Source organism: Mustelus asterias, chromosome 20 (assembly GCF_964213995.1).
Source record: "Mustelus asterias chromosome 20, sMusAst1.hap1.1, whole genome shotgun sequence".
NCBI lineage: Eukaryota > Metazoa > Chordata > Chondrichthyes > Carcharhiniformes > Triakidae > Mustelus > Mustelus asterias.
The window spans coordinates 49,147,884-49,161,570 of record NC_135820.1 but is presented as its reverse complement, the minus strand read 5'-3'; positions in this window follow the sequence as shown (position 1 = coordinate 49,161,570).

Sequence of the window (13,687 nt, the reverse complement as noted above, 5' to 3'; positions counted from 1 at the left end):
AAGGAAGGTGTGCCAAAGATGAACCAAGAAGTCCCCAAGTAACAATCGCCCAGGAAATTCAAATTTCAAATGGTTCCAATTTACCCAGGAAAAGTTAAAAGAATGAAAATGATTTCTGACTCCTGGGTAACTATATTAGGTAACCACCACCCCCTCCAGCCATAGCCCCCCCAAACTCCACTGGATCATCCAACCACCCTCCCAAACCCCGAACCCCTGGGACCCCCCCCCCCCCCGACTACTTCCCCTGCCCCAGACCATCCTCCCAAACTCTGCACTAACACTACCCCCTGACTACCCTTCCAACTTCCTGACTACGCCTCCCCCAATGCATTTTTGAGGTACAATCACATCCCCCAACCCTCCCAACACTGTGATTACCTTCCCCACCTCCCAACTAACCGCTCAACTATCCTGCGACTACCGTCCTGAATCCATGGCTACCTGCTAGCCACTCAACTGCCCCCTACCCCTGATTCCCTCCAGCTGCACCTCTGAGCCCCCAAAAAATCCTCTCACCACTGACGATGGTTCCAACAACCACACCCCCACCGCACTGATCAACCTCCAGACTGCTAACCTAACTCCCCACTGATCAACCACCCCTCCGTCCCCACCCCCTCGCTGACCTCCTAGATAATTGAGTACTGCCAATTAACCTCTCTGGTATTGAGAATTAACTACTATAAGCATGGAGTCTCATTCTTCAGATTTTAGATTTGTATTCAAAACTGTCATAGTTTTCAATGCTTTTCTTGCTTTTCCTTTCTGTTTATTTTTTTTAAATTTATTTATTAGTCACAAGTAGGGTTACATTAACACTGCAATGAAATTACTGTGAAAATCCCCTAGTCACCACACTCCGGCGCCTGTTCGGGTACACTGAGGAAGAATTTAGCATGGCCAACTCACCTAACTAGCAAGTCTTTCGGACTGTGGGAGGAAACCAAAGCACCTGGAGGAAACCCACACAGACACAGGGAGAGCATGCAGACTCCACACAGACAGTGACCCAAGCCGGTAATCAGACCCGGGTTCCTGGCACTGTGAGGCAGCTAACCACTGTGCCACCGTGTTGCCCCTGTCCCTTCTGTCACTTCTCTCTCTCTCTTTCTTTTGTTTCCTTTGCTCTTTATGAATATTCTTGAAATACTGAAGATCCTTTAAGCAACAGCTCTCCCTTCTTGCCTTCCATTCTACAGATCACCTTTCTATAGCTAATGTTACACTGAATTCAGAATCTTCAATTCACCCCCCTTCTCAGTCCTTCCACTGTTAATTTCCCAATCTTTAAGCCTGGTTGGGTAAGGAGATACCCTGCTGGCTGTCCTGTTTCCTCAGATCATAGATGCCCTATTTCCTTCACTGCAGCATTACACATTCAGCAAACTAACAGGCAAAGTCGGTGTAGTTGAGAATTCTGATTAATTCTAAATGCCCAACATGAGGATAATTAGCAACTAATGTTTTAAAATGTGGTTTGAGAATAATACAAAATATGTAAGTAACATCTTAATAATGTCTCTAAGAAATGTTTTTAACATGCCATTAAAATGGAAGATGTATTCATGAAAGATATCAGCACAAGTCAGGCACAAATAATGCAACAGAGTAAATTACCAATGCATCTCGAAGCCAGGGGAATAAGTCCAATAGATAAAGGTGCCTTCAATAGAACCAGTTTAAATTGATTAGAGAAATGCTGAATCATAAGAAGCCATTTTTGGGAAAGAAGTTCTGTAAAACAGGTAGACGAATGACAGATCAATATTTGAAGGTGTCAAAATATGATTGATTAAAGGACATGCCATTGTTACATTGACAGAAATCATAGAAATCATAGAAACCCTACAGTGCAGAAGGAGGCCATTCGGCCCATCGAGTCTGCACCGACCACAATCCCACCCAGGCCCTACCCCCACATATTTACCCACTAATCCCTCTAACCTACACATCTCAGGACTCTAAGGGGCAATTGTTAACCTGGCCAATCAACCTAACCTGCACATCTTTGGACTGTGGGAGGAAACCGGAGCACCCGGAGGAAACCCACGCAGACACGAGAAGAATGTGCAAGCTCCACACAGACAGTGACCCGAGCTGGGACCCTGGAGCTGTGAAGCAGCAGTGCTAACCATTGCGCTACCGTGCCGAACAGTGAGTGAATGAAATTGCTTTTAATTAAGTACTGGGCTGTATAATCTGATAACGAAAACGAGAACCAATTCTGCCTGAGATCTTTGTGAAAAGCCTGCTAGCACATTAGCTGCGTAGGTGGAACCATAGATCTCCCATTTTGGCCAAAATGAGATTTGTCTTGTCTCAATTGTATGTTTGTCTGAATATTGTTCATTTGCAATGTTTTTGATTCGGACATTTCAATGTTTTAATAAAAACTAGTTTAATTGAAGAATTTCATTGAACTGAATAAACATTTGTTTTGCCTTTGTGAAATGAAATGTTTAATGGAACGATTTTAAGTTAATCAGGCCACCTAAAAGAATTTCCTCTAGCAGTGGGGTTGCCTGAAGAGAATGGGAACAAATGTAATTAATGCACTTTTGGTCAAAACCAGTATCCCTCTGTGTATTATTAAAATAGATGTGTCTGTGAAATCTCCCATTGCAAATCCATCCTTATGAAATTTCTCATTTTAGATGTTTGCACACTGCACTGTTACATTTGTATATAACTCTCCCATTTAAGATGCTGTTAATACTCTGGTATGATTTTCCAGTATTAATGTAACACTCTATCAATGAAATTCAAAACAGCTGCTTTGAGTCTGTGCGGAGTTGTAGTGTTTGATACCAAGTGCTGCTGCAAAGCCATTTTATTTACCTCCTCACCCTTCACTCATACTTATTTCTTATTTATGAATCTGTATTTTTCTCTAACTTTGTTCCCCTTTCGGGTTTCCCCAACCTCTCAGCCCTGACATTTTACCACTTTGAAGTTGCAGTTCCACATTTTAGCTGATAGGAGCTTCATATTTCAGTCATTTCAGATGCTTGGGCATTTTCCTGCTGCATTTAGGGCGGCACGGTGGCACAATGCTTAGCACTGCTGCCTCACAGCGCCAGGGATCCCGGTTCGATTCCCAGCTTAGGTCACTGTCTGTGTGGAGTTTGCACATTCTCCCCATGTCTGCGTGGGTTTCCTCTTGATGCTCCGGTTTCCTCCCGCGGTACAAAGATGTGCTGGTTAGGTGGATTGACCATTCTAAATTGCCCCTTAGTGTCAGGGAGACCGGCTAGGGTAAATGCATAGGATTATGGGGATAGGGCCTGGGTGGGATTGTGGTTGATGCAGACTTGATGGGCTGAATGATTCTATGATTTTGACTCTGTATCACCCTGCTAATAATGGACCAGCAGAATGCTTCGTCCAAACCATGAAGCACACCTTGAGAGCAACCAAAGAACAAGATTCATTCATACAAAGCCTTAACAAATTCTTACTGGTTTATCGGAATACTGCATATTCCACGGCCAAGACATATCCTGCATTACTCATGATTAAAAACCAGCTGCGTTCTGCATTCGCTCTCCTAAAACCTCCTAAAAACCAAGAACATAGTGTGACAACAACAAGCATAAGTGGAACGGTATGAAGGCAAGAGTTTTCCACTAAGGACAAGGAGTTTTGGCCAGGAATTACTCCTCAGAGGAGAAATGGGTTTCCACCATAGTCCTTGCACAGATATCTGGACCTGTTTCTTACACCAGTCGTTCCCCTGGCACATTGGTGTGCTGTGAGATGCGTGCAAGTGTGCCAAGACCATGACTGTGTGGCAGACTCTGAGCCATTGAACCACAGAATCCCTACAGTGCAGAAGGAGGCCATTCAGTCCATCAAGTCTGCACTCACTCTCTGAAAGAGCATCTTAACCAGGCACACCCCTTGTCCTATTCCCGGAAACCCGCGCATTTACCATGGCCAATCCACCTGATCAATACATCTTTGGACACTAAGGAGCAATTTAGCATGGTCAATCCACCTAAACTGCACATCTTTGGACCCAACTTTATTTTATTTTTCTCTTTCTGTCAATTTCCCAAGGCTTAACTCTGTCAATTTCCTGAATCTTAGCCACCTTAGCTTCAGGGGAGTTTTCCTCTTGAGTGTCCGAGTCAGAAAGAGTCCTTTAGTTCACCCCCCTGACTAAGAAGTGTCTATGGGCTGGTCTGTGCTATGATGGACCCGCTGCTCCAGGGCTATGTGGCCACTATGGTTTTGAGTTAGCTGGGAATAGTGCTCGGCTACTGGAATGGCTCCTGGAAGTTCTGCAAGAGTGGGGGGGGGGGGGAGATCCGCAGCCAGCTCTGGGAGCTGGGGTGCCTCCGCCACATCCGACAGGAGGGTGAGCAATGACACCATCATGCATCTGGTCACAGCCCAGGTCCTGGTGCACACCAAGGGACCCAAAACAGACATGGAGCAATTGTATAGGAGATTGGCTTGGGAAAACAAGGAGTGCATGAAGGCCATGGCAGGAAGAGTGGCAACTCACATTCAGGGCAGGAACACTGCACCCTGACAGTTTAACTCAGTGGTTTCCATCCAGTGTGCTGTGGCCATGGCTGTGGGACAGACTGCGAGCAACAGTGATCTGCATAACTGTTTTTCAGATGCTTCCCAAGCTTATAAAATGTGAGAATGTCACAATTTACCCAGTTCCAATAGAAAGTTAAGGGGATTGGCTCTTTTGACATTTCACTGTGTGTGTGTGCATGTGTGTGTGTGTGTGTCTGTCTGTCTGTGTGTGTTATATTGTCTCTGTTTAATAATATTGCTGGTGTTTGAGTGACTCTCGTTGTGTGAGTACTCATCTGGTGTCTGGGCCATTCTCATGGGAGTCATGAGCCTTGGCATCAGAGGTACGTATCTCTTCTCAGCTCATGGCCACCCATGCACAGATTGTTGGACCTTAAAGTTGTTTGGGAACACATTTGTTAAAAACTTAATATCAGGGGAAAAAATTGTCTTATGGCTAGTGCTTACCACTGATAGCACTTGAACGAGTTATGACCTCCTTTAAGAATACGAGATAACCTGGAAGAAGAATATGGTATTTGGACCACTGAGCCCAATCTTTGCTGCAGACCATGGCTAATGTGCACTGGCATGGTCTTGATAAATGTATTTAATCTTGCAAAGGAGTGATCAATGATTGTGGTTCAACTGGTTCCTGCTCGACTGTGATTGATTTTTTGGGCACCTGTGGGTTAGTGATGGCACTAAACAGAGCAAATTACGGAGCCAGGTTGACTGTGCCCTCTGTGATGTGGAGATGCCGGTGTTGGACTGGGGTAAGCACAGTAAGAAGTCTCACAACACCAGGTTAAAGTCCAACAGGTTTATTTGGTATCACGAACTTTCGGGGCACTGCTCCTTCATCAGGTGCCCTCTGTGAGCTAACATTTTCAACACTGGTATACATTAAAAAACAACAGGAGGGAGTGTTCAGGTTTCCCATCACCCCGATAAGTTGCTATTTACTCAACTTTGCATTTTTGTTCAGATCCATTGAATTTCAATTGTTATGTTGTCAACCTCTCTAAGTAAGACCATAACCATAGTAGATATAAGTAAATGTGACATTTATGAACAAGTTATGTGCAAAAAGACTGGTGAGCAATGGAATTGTTTGCCTCATTGAAGTGTGCCGTGTTACTAAAAAGGTTGGGAACCACTGTCTTCCACTGTCCAGATCTCATATTAAGAAGTTTGACAACACCAGGTTAAAGTCCAACAGGTTTATTTGGTAGCAAAAGCCACACAAGCTTTCGGAGCTGCAAGCCCCTTCTTCAAGTGAGTGGGAATTCTGTTCACAAACAGAGCATATAAAGACTCAGACTCAATTTACATGAATAATGGTTGGAACGCGAATACTTACAACTAATCAAGTCTTTAAGAAACAAAACAATGTGAGTGGAGAGAGCATCAAGACAGGCTAAAAAGATGTGTATTGTCTCCAGACAAGACAGCCAGTGAAACTCTGTGGGGGTTACAGATAGTGTGCCATGAACCCAATATCCTGGTTGAGGCCGTCCTCGTGTGTGCGGAACTTGGCTATCAGTTTCTGCTCAGCGACTCTGTGCCGTCGTGTGTCGCGAAGGCCGCCTTGGAGAACGCTTACCCGAATATCAGAGGCCAAATGCCCGTGACCGCTGAAGTGCTCCCCAACAGGAAGAGAACAGTCTTGCCTGGTGATTGTCGAGCGGTGTTCATTCATCCGTTGTCGCAGCGTCTGCATAGTTTCCCCAATGTACCATGCCTCGGGACATCCTTTCTTGCAGCGTATCAGGTAGGCAACCTGCAAGAAAGGATGTCCCGAGGCATGGTACATTGGGGAAACTATGCAGACGCTGCGACAACGGATGAATGAACACCGCTTGATGAATGGGGAGCTGGTGGTAGGCTGACTTCAAGTCGATGGTGGAGAACACCCAGTACTGCGCAATCTGGTTGACCATGTCAGATATGCGCGGGAGAGGATACGCGTCCAGCTGCGTGTACCTATTAATGGTCTGACTATAGTCTATGACCATCCGGGGCTTGTCTCCAGTCTTGACCACCACGACTTGTGCTCTCCATGGGCTAGTGCTAGGTTGAATGACCCCTTCCCTGAGGAGCCGCTGAACCTCAGATCTAATAAAGATCCGATCCTCAGCGCTGTAACGCCTGCTTTTAGTCGTGATGGGCTTGCAGCCTGGCACGAGATTTTCGAATAGGGAAGGCGGGGTAATTTTGAGTGTTGAGAGGCAGCATGTGGAGCTCGCTGGACAATTTGGAGGCTGCTGTTCTCCCACTGAAAGTGGAGGGAGTGGCCCATCGTACTGCAGGGTCACACTCCTCAGGTGGACCTTAAAGTCTCGCCCCAGGAGTACTGGAGCGCAAAGGTGCAGTAGCACGAGGAGCCTGAAGTTCTCGTAGACTGTGCCCCGCACCGTTAGGGTTACCACACAGCTCCCAAGAACGAGGACAGATCGGGACCTCGGCGCCATGGAGATTGTCTGCCTGACAGTTTGCACATGGAGAGCGCACCGTTTTACTGTATCCGGATGGATGAAGCTCTCCGTGCTCCCGCTGTCAAACAGGCAACGCGCCAGGCGCCCGTTTACCTCTACGTCCATCATGGACTTGTCGAGTCTGTGAGGCTTGGCCTGGTCCAGGATGATTGACGCCACTGTTGGATCCCGAGCGTAACTGCAGGCAGCTGAGATAGCCGACGACGAGGACCCCTGCTGGTCCCCTGCGGCCGGTGTCGACCAAAGTGGCTGCGCCCATGAATCGCACACGGTCGAGGATGTTGAAAACGGCGGCACCCGCAGGTCGCACGTGGCTAGCGTCGTCGTCATAGGAAATGGCGGCGCCCATGGTTCGCACGTGGCTGAAGACATCGACGAGGCTGGAGACGAGGAGATGGATCCTGGGGAGTCGCACGCAGCACTGCTGGGCCTGGAAGGGGTCTTCACTCGGCACACCTTTGCATAGTGCCCTTTCTTTCCACAGGCAGAGCAAAGCAGGATGCTTCGCCAAACCGCAGAAATAGCACCATGGGCCTCCAGGTGCTGCCGCAGCCGTCAGGTCTGAAGTTGGGAGGATCATCGCGCAGTTCCGAGGAGCCACCGAGTACAGCTGAGGCGGCGGCTGTGCTTGCCACGCTGTTCCCACGTGGTCGGTGGGGTAGGCTTCGAGACTTCTGGAGGCCGTTTCCATTGCGTTGGCCAATTCTACCGTCTTAGCCAGGTCCAGGTTACCCTGCTCTAGCAGCCGCAGGCGGATATAGGATGAGCCGATTCCCGCCACGAACGCGTCCCGAATGAGGTCATTGGTGTATTGAGTAGCCGACACCGCCTTGCAGTTGCAGGCTCTGGCTAGTTGTTGAAGTTCACGCAGGTAATGTCCCGTAGTTTCGCCGGGCTGCCGCCGTCGAGTTGCTAATAGGTGACGAGCATGAATTTCGTTCGGCTGTTTGTTATACAGCCTCTTGAGCAAGTCGATAGCATCTTTATAATTTTGGGAATCGCGAATTGTTGCATACACAGTGTCGCTCACCTTGGCGTGGAGGACCCGCAATCTGTCGGCGTCGGACTGGACTGCTGCCGAGGTCTCAACGTAATCCTCGAAGCACTTCAACCAATGGTCGAAAGTGTTCGACGCCCCAGCGGCACGCGGATCCAAGGTTAGTCGATCGGGCTTTAGCATCTGCTCCATTTTGTTTGAACAAAATTTTCAGTGTTTGTCGTGAATAAAATTGATGCGCGATTGATTCACACGGGAGGCTAGGACGTACCCGGGAATAAAGGCTTTTATTCACGACAAATAGGAGCACACTACTTAACAATATTATCCCAGGCTAAAGACTACTAGGAAGTAGCAGTGATCTTTATACTCCTGTAAGAAGGCGGAGCCGAACGGAGTGTACCACATAAACAATAATAACAGGTGGAACACCCAAACCCTAACCCCAACAGTAACAAGAGTAACATATGTACAAGTACCCATAGTGGTAACCATCTATGGTTCACCACACATTGCTCCTATTGAACTTGTTTTGGGGATGTTCAAATTAAGGGGGGAGGAAATGTTATGCATTTGTACAGCTGAACAGCTCTGCTACAGTAATGTATGCAAGGAAGTATTCTCACAAGGTTTGACCCCAATCGTGCATGGTCAACGTATTGAGATATCGAGCAGGAAAGAGAGAAGCAGCAGACACGAAAGTGAACACACACCATGAATAAAGTTTTTACCAAAGTGCTCCCAAGTGTCATGTCTCAAATACACAACAAAAAGTGCTGGGAAAACTCAGCAGGTCTGGCATGCCTGTGGGAGGAGAAACAGAGTTAATGTTTCAAGTCCAATGTGATTCTTCTTCGGGAGGGTATATATCCATTATGCTCAGATTTCACCTACTAAACATCATGCCACACATAGCAGACTTTATACAACAAATTCCACACTCATTGCAGATGTAAATGTGCAATAAAATTTGGAGAGAAAGAAAGCCTGGAACTCACAAGAACTATTCGCAAGCTTTGCAACCAATTATCTTCCTGTCTATGGTAAAGCAGACTTTGGATGTTTTCAGTAAAACAAATGGAAGTGTATTAATATTCATATTATATTTGGCCATATTCATCAAAGACTCTTTTTTTATACTGACCATTCAAAAATAGATCAAAATTTTAAGTCTTTAGAGAAAACCAGAGTGTGTGCATTTTGTTTTGCTGGCTGTACACATCTTCTAATTGACAAATCTGTTGATTTAAAGCAGAAGTGAAACTTGGGCCTGTATGTCGACAGGATGAGTTTGCTACACATTTTGGTGTTGTGCTAACGTGCACTGAACCCTGAGATGTGGATTATCTGCATTACTGGATCTGGAACTGGCACAAAAGCCAACAATGTGGATGGCCATCTGACTGCTTTATGTTTAATTTTATATTGCAATGATGTGTTATCACAGATCAGTGATCAACCTTTCATTACACAGCATTCTGGGAGTGGTTTTCTTTGTGGTAATCCAAAGTATAATTGCGTGATTCCATCAAAACTGGGGGCTATCTATGGCCATTGTGTGAGGGGTGGGGTGCGCTATTTTTTGTGGCCTAATTTCCATTCTTAATTTGAATTGCCTACGGGCAAAAGAAAGTTTGTTCAGTCAGCTGGGTGATAGCACAAAGTTAGGGATTGTACAACTGTTAAAGAGATTTATCATGCCATTAAAGAGGAAGTTGCAATCAGGGAAATATAGACTGATTGGTCACACCGACTGATGTTATAATAGAGGTCGGAAGAGTGTACAGTTGCTCCAGCTCTACAGGTTTTACCATGAGTTGAAAAGTTTAACCCCACAACCAAAATGGCTAATTATTCACCTTTGCTGCTATTAGATACAAAATATAAGATACTTTAACCTCGCTTCTTTAAATAAACTCAGAATGATCGATTTTTTAGATAACAAAGATAACAAAGATAACCAGCACACACACACAATTGTACTCATAGAATCATAGAATCCTACAGTGCAGAAAGAGGCCATTCGGCCCGTCGAGTCTGCACCAACCACAATCCCACCCAGGCCCTATCCCCATAATCCCATGCATTTACCCTAGCCAGTCCCCTTGACACTAAGGGGCAATTTAGCTTGGGCATCCACCACTCTGGAAGTACAACCATCTATTCCTTTTTAAAAGAAATATCCAAACAATTACACACACGCGCGCACACACGCGCGCACACACGCGCACGCACACACACAGAAACACACACACACACACACACAAGCAAACAAAGGACAAACAGATGGGGAGGGGGAATTTTGGGCCTCCCCACGATGTCTTTCTTGTGGTGGGATGCAGCGCACTGCTCATCGTTGGCGAACTTTTCTGGTCCCGCCACTGTCAATAGGGTTTCCCATTAACTGCACCCCACGCTGTCAGGAAACCCGCAGTGGGCTTGAACCATCGGAACTCATGTGTGCGGAACTCATCAGCCAAATTCCGCACACATGAGGACGGCCTCAACGGGATCTTGGGTTCATGTCACACTATCTGTAACCCCCACGACTTGCCTGTACTTGCAAAATCTCACTAACTGTCCTGGCTGGAGACAATACACATCTCTTTAACCCGTGCTTGGCCGTCTCTCCACTCACATTGTTTGTACCTTTAAGACTTGATTACCTGTAAAGACTCGCATTCCAACCATTATCTTGTAAATTGAGTTTGTGTCTTTATATGCCCTGTTTGTGAACACAAGTCCTCATTCACCTGATGAAGGAGCTTGAGGCTCTGAAAGCTAGTGCTGCCAAATAAACCTGTTGGACTTTAACCTGGTGTTGTGAGACTTCTTACCAACTGACAGAAGGCAAAGAATCAGGATAATTGGATCTTTTTCTGAAGGTAAGTGGAGACCCTGAGCCTGGCTCTCTCTTTATTCTCTTCCCAGTACAGGGGGTCCCTTGAAGGTCTGGCTGTCTCCGCTCCCAAGAAGCTATGTGCTTTCCTCACCTTTGCATGCATTTCATATGGGCCCCATTGAGGTTGACAAAGACCTTAATTAGTAACAGCCTCACCCTTTGGAAGATGCCATTGCCTTTTTACACACATGCTTTCAATGTGCCTGATGTTATGGGTGACAGCCAAAATCAAGGAACAACGATATATATTGAGGCATCCAGTCAAAGTGCCTCCCTTTGTTGTACCACAACAGAAGTAACGTGCTATCCCTTAAAAACATCAGTTTTATTTGCTTAATGTCTGTGAGCATGCAAACTGCCTGAAACTAACATGCAATATTTATACATAAAGAACAATGCAGTAGTTTATCTGTGCCTCATGATTTGTTATATCATTTTTAAATGAAAATAACACCTAAGTGTGTTGTAAAAGTTTTCTGCAGCAGATTTGCTGGGCCACTTCAGGAGGCAGTTAAGAGGCAACAACATTGTTGTGGATCTGGAGTCACATGTAGGCCAGATCAGATAAGGGCAGCATATTTTCTTCCCTAAAGGGAACCAAATGGAATTTTACAACAATCGACAATGGTTTAATTGTCATCATGAGACTTTTAGTTCCAGATTTTTGTATTAAATTCAAATGTCATAATCTGCCAGAGAACATAATTGTGAAGGCCAAAATGGCATCAGCAAAGTGGTGACTTTCTAGGAACTGATGAGGTGTCAAAATAGTTAATTTTGGAAAGGAAGGACATTGACACTCTGGATAATTAAAAATAGAGATATCAAAATTGCTGAAGCAGATTTTTGGGTGTGGAGCTCATGATTCGATCTGTCCAAGCCTGTGCAGATCAAAATGGAATTGGTATCATTTTCAATAACCCACGTCCTTTACATTGAGTCTCTGGAAGACAGGAGAAGGTTACCCATTGCACAAGGAGGAGGCAGAAGTGGAACAATGGCAAGGCTGAAGCACGGAAAGCCAGGTACATCTGACTGGAAGTCTAGCAAGGGTGAGTTCACGAAGGAAGAGCCAGGGCCCTGGAGGGTGAGTTCCCGTTTGGGCCTGTATTTCATTTGGGGTTGCAAGATGCTTTGAGAAGTCAGGTAAAAGGTGTTACATGCAAATCTTCTGTTTCTTAGTAGAGGCGTAGAGTATAAAAGGAAGGAAGTTAAGAAAAATCATTACAAAATATTGGTTCAGCCTCAGCTAGAGTTCTATGTTCAATTCAGAACACCATACTTTAGGAAGAATTTCAATGCCTTGGAGAAGGTGCAGGAAAGGTTATTCGGATGACACCAGGAGTAAGGAACTGCAGTTACCTGGAGAAGCTGGGCTGGTTCTTCCTAAAGCAGAGAATGTTAAGAAGAGATTTGATAAAATGCAAAAGTACATGCAAGTTCATTTACCCATCCATCTGGATGTTTCCTTTGTTGTGTACTTAGTCATAACAGTGCAATACTGACATTGCAAAGATTTCCTCATAACCTATATATCACAGTTATCAGTGAAGATTTGAAAATGCAATTTGCAGACTTAGAACATAGAACAGTACAGGCCCTTTGGCCCTCGATGTTGTGCCGAGCTTTGTCCAAAATCAAGATCACGCTATCCCACTCCCTATCACTCTGGTGTGCTCCATGTGCCTATTCAATAACCGCTTGAAAGTTCCTAAAGTGTCTGACTCCACTATCACAGCAGGCAGTCCATTACACACCCCAACCACTCTGAGTAAAGAACCTACCTCGGACATCCCTCCTATATCTCCCACCATGAACCTTATAGTTGTGCCCCCTAGTAACAGCTACATCCAGCCGAGGAAATAGTCTTTGAACATCCACTCTATCTATCCCCCTCATCATCTTATAAACCTCTATTAAGTCGCCTCTCATCCTCCTCCGCTCTAAAGAGAAAAGCCCTAGCTCCCTCAACCTTTCCTTCCTCTAACATTGTGCAACATGGAACTGAGCCAATATGGTGTGCTGAGGTGGCAATGAAAAGCAGCCTGGGTCCTCCTTCTCATTTTTGTATCTGAATTGGAGGTTAAAACTTGGGGCGCTTTCAGCACACATGTCTTTGAGTACGGACTTCCATATTGTCCCGATGTGCATGTGTATGCACAATCCTCTTAAGGCGGGATTCGGGCTGGAAGTTAGCGGCCAATATTTCAGGTCAACGATCTTTCACCAGAACTGGAAAGAGATAGAATTGCAACAAGCTCTAAGCAGTGCAATGATGTAGGTCAGATAAACAAAGTAGGGCAGGAAGATACAGAGAGTTTGACGTTGATTGTGAATCAGCGGTAGGTTTCATCTAATGCATAATAGTAAAACCAATAAAGGCTCTGATTGTTTGAAGCATCTGCAATAAGCTAGATGAACTAATTGCACAAATAGAGATAAATGGTTTCAATCTAATTACTATTGGAGAGAAATGGTTACAAGGTATCCAAGGTTGGGGAATAAATATTCCAGGATACACAGCATTTCAAAAAGACTGACAGAATGAAAATGAAGAAGAGCCCTCATAGTAAAGAACGAATAAGGATAAGGGTGAGAAAGGATCTTGGTTCAGAAGGTCAGGAAGTACATAGAACATAGAACAGTACAGCACAGAACAGGCCCTTCGGCCCACGATGTTGTGCCGAGCTTTATCTGAAACCAAGATCAAGCTATCCCACTCCCTATCATCCTGGTGTGCTCCATGTGCCTATC